We start from the raw sequence: 3,899 nt of genomic DNA on the forward strand, positions 1-3,899 counted from the left end.
ATATATGTCTCAATAAATTTTTCTTTAAATTTCAAATTATTGTAACTGTATAAATATCAAGAATGTTATTCTTAAGAATTCTTTTACTTGAAAAAAATAATCTTAAGCATTATTTCTTGAAGTATCGATAAAAAATTCGACTTATCGTATTTATATAAATTATTATTAATGATTGTATGGATAAAATATATAAAATAACAAAGTGTAATTTATAATAATACATAATAGTTTTACTATAAGCATAAATTTTGATAATACGCAAGCATGTATAATTTCGAGTACATCATACTTTGCAAATTAACAATCACATAAACAATCACATAACATTTAGCAAATTATAACTTTAACTTGTTATAGTTTATAATAAGTAACCACATTTTAATATAAAGCATTAGAACTGCACTTATGATATATAAATAATTAGCCAAACAAATGAATAAATATTTAATGTGTGAATATGTTATAATTTATATATTTCTGAGATTGAAAAGTATTTTACATCAATAATCAGATATTTTAAATATTTAACGTTCATAGATAATAGAGATTATGAATTTGAATGTGTATTAAAGATACATGTATTAAAGATATAATTGGATACATGAAAGAGTCAATATCAGAATCTAATAAATTACGTTATTTTCAGCTTCATATTACTTAATTCTAAAAGAATTGCTCTAAAAAAAGTTAATTTTATAAAACAACGTGCTGCTACAACACTGACTAAGTTAGAATAGAGCTGCATTTGAACACTCAGCCTTTTCAACGCTTCTATCTCTATTTTACGTCTAATAAATAATAAAGATAGAATAACAATTACAAGTTACTTAAAGTGCGTGCCGCATAAACGAAAGACAATGAGATTAAGTTTTCTACAATTTTCGCAATTTTTAAATTTTGTAAAGAAATAGCAATTTTTTTTATAAATTTATTAATAATTAAAAAATTTCAATTGCCGTATCTTCTTCCATTTTGTTATTTCTTAAATTTTATGTCTCGGACTACTATAATATAGTTACTTTTATTACAATAAATGCGATAGAATAGACACTTTATTTATATCAATGTGATATGATTAAAGCTACATTCCAAAAAACGTTCTTTCCGAGAAAAATTTTACTCTATGTAGTATATATAGTATAGTATATGGCATATGTACTACATATTTCAAGTAAAACTTTCCTCGAAGAGAACATTTTAAAATATCCTAAAACGACAATTTTTGAAACATATTCAATAATCAATAAATTCTGTTTTCCGAGAATAAAAAAAAGAAAGCAGTCTTTTTTTGTATATTGGTTTCTAATATTCCTAGGCCCGTATTCTGTACACGTCTACCGACAGTTGTTGGTGTTGATAATTAATGATAGTCAACAGTAAGGGCTATCCTAAGAAAAAAGTGCGGTTCTCGTTGGCTGTTGCTGTTTAACAATACCGACAACTGTCAGTAGAAGTGTATAAAATATGGGCTCTGAAAGGGCCAAGAAAAAAGAAAGGAAAAAAATCTTCGACAACAATGGTACAATAATAATGGTTAAACTTAAGGATCTGTCCCTTCGTTTTACCTGATCTTAAAGGAGAAATGAACAAAAAAAACGAAAGGAAAGTGCAAAGGACAAAAGAATTTATCGAAATTCGAATATTAAGAAAAAAAGCCTTAATGCTCTTCACGCTCACATTTCAATTTTGGCAACAATGGTACAAAGTACAAAAGTTCAAACGTTTTAAAAGTAGTCAGCTTATAAAAAATGAAATGGATGTGAAAAATGAAAGGACGATACAATGGATAGAAAACGAGACAATACAAAAATATTTCGGAAAGCATATTTTAAAGATATATTATTCATACATTCTCCCTTTAAAAAAATTTGAAAATGTATTAATATTTATATTTTCTAAATAAAAAATTGATGCTAAAACTATATACATATAAATAAGTTGTGCGAATAATATATTTTTATTTACTTAGGGTGAAACCTTGAAAAAAGAATTCTCTGAAAATTCTCGGTTTTCTCCAGATATCTTTATTCAAAATTCCATGAAAATTTAGAGAAATTTTTAATGCAACTTTAAAAAAAATTAAAATATAAACAATACAAACTATATATTGTCAAGAGAGAAATATTCTACGAGGCTAACTCCAACTCGGTTTTTTTTATAATTAGAGCCGCGAAAACAATAGAATATGAAAAACTCACTATAATATGATAATCAGTGAGCTATTCTCTTTTCTACTATATATTAAGTGTACAAATTAATTCGATGTCTTTTTTTCATAATTCAAAGTTACTCATATAAAAAAGTACATTTAATATTCAAAATAATCTCCATTGTTTTCGATGATTTTACATCATCTTTCAGGCAACTAATGCTCTTGCGAAAGAAACTTGGCGATTTTGATAAAGTCATTGATAAATTTCACTGAATTAATTTTGTTCACCTAATAATAATCTTCTAATGTCATTAATTTTTTAAATAAAAACTAGCGAAACACATGAAAATGTACGTGAATTTATGTACCTGCTACCATATTATCTATTATTAATTAATTATCGATATTTTGCATTGTCAAAAAAAAGTTCAAAAAAACAATATTCTCAAATAGAATTAAAGGTTAAAAATAAAATTCCCAAAATTTCTCTGAGTACTAATAAATGTAATAAAATTATATGAAAATTGTATGAAAATTCTTAAGAATTTTATCCTTTTTATCTTTTCAAGAATAAAAAGAAGTCTCTCGAAAATTTCAAGGTTTTGTTAATAAACACCGTATTATTATATTTATTATTTTTATCATTCTATATTTTCACTTAAAAATAATTATAAAAATCTCAATTTTTTTAAGAATAATCAAGATAATTTATTATGAAAGTTTTATTTCGATACAGAGATTAGTTGTTCAGTAAATAAAATTTTTTTGAATCTATACATTGCAATGTGAATTACTGTTAGCATATAAATTATCTTTTAAAACATTTAAAATACATATAAGAATACATTAAAAAATTGAAACTGTCATTTTTTATATTGAAATATTATAACAATAAAAAATTAATATCAAATCAAATGAACTACATTAATGTGCTGTTAAATAAAAATATATTATTCACAAAACTGCTTCATATGTATGTAGTTTTAGTAATAGTTAATTTTATTGTAGCTGCGTTCAGGAATTTCACATAGGTACAGCTATATATCATTTTATTCTTGTCCATCGAATGTTAAATAAAAAAATAAAAAATAAAAAAAGTATACGAATACAAGTGAAATTTGTTAATACAGCCCATATATTACATTTGATAACAATATATAGTTAAATACAAAAATATTTTATACACATATTTTAATAATAGTAGCTTGAGTTTTAAAAATAAAATAAATCTGGAAAATAAAAGTACAATAAACGGAACACTTATTAGACGTTCACTCTCAAATATTTAAAAAACATGGAATTATGTATGTTATTAAACAGAAAGATCCATCCATTTTTAATTACATTATTTGATTTTTGGAGGGAAATGAAGTAGGACAAAAAATGAGTGGAATATGAAGCAAAGAGAAGCTTAAGCGTCTGCTATTTTGCACGTTATTGCGCATGCGTAAGACCTGTCCCTCCATCTGAGAATGCTGCTTGTGTATGTAATTATGTATCACATTTGTATTATTGATACCTAAATATATAAAATAGTAGAATCCATAATACGAGATAACAAATGGTATTAGAAAACTTTTCGATAAATAAATGAAAACAAAATAAACAAAAATAAATTCTTAAATATTATGTAAACGTAAACTATTAATGAAACATATTTGAGTTAATGATCTCATTCATGCAGTTCGTGTGTGTGTGTGTGTGTGTGTGTGTGTGTGTGTGTGTGTGTGTGTGTGTGTGTGTGTGT

The 3,899-nt window shown here is 24.5% G+C and overlaps 1 protein-coding gene across 7 annotated transcripts in view; it reads right to left on the reverse strand.

The window, feature by feature from the left end:
* The window catches only part of LOC108694178 (homeotic protein female sterile-like), a 35,073-nt gene that overhangs the window by 24,953 nt on the left and 6,221 nt on the right, over positions 1 to 3,899 (reverse strand). The gene's annotated exons all lie outside the window — the stretch shown is intronic.

The sequence above is a fragment of the Atta colombica genome, unplaced genomic scaffold (assembly GCF_001594045.1).
Source record: "Atta colombica isolate Treedump-2 unplaced genomic scaffold, Acol1.0 scaffold1, whole genome shotgun sequence".
Classification (NCBI taxonomy): domain Eukaryota; kingdom Metazoa; phylum Arthropoda; class Insecta; order Hymenoptera; family Formicidae; genus Atta; species Atta colombica.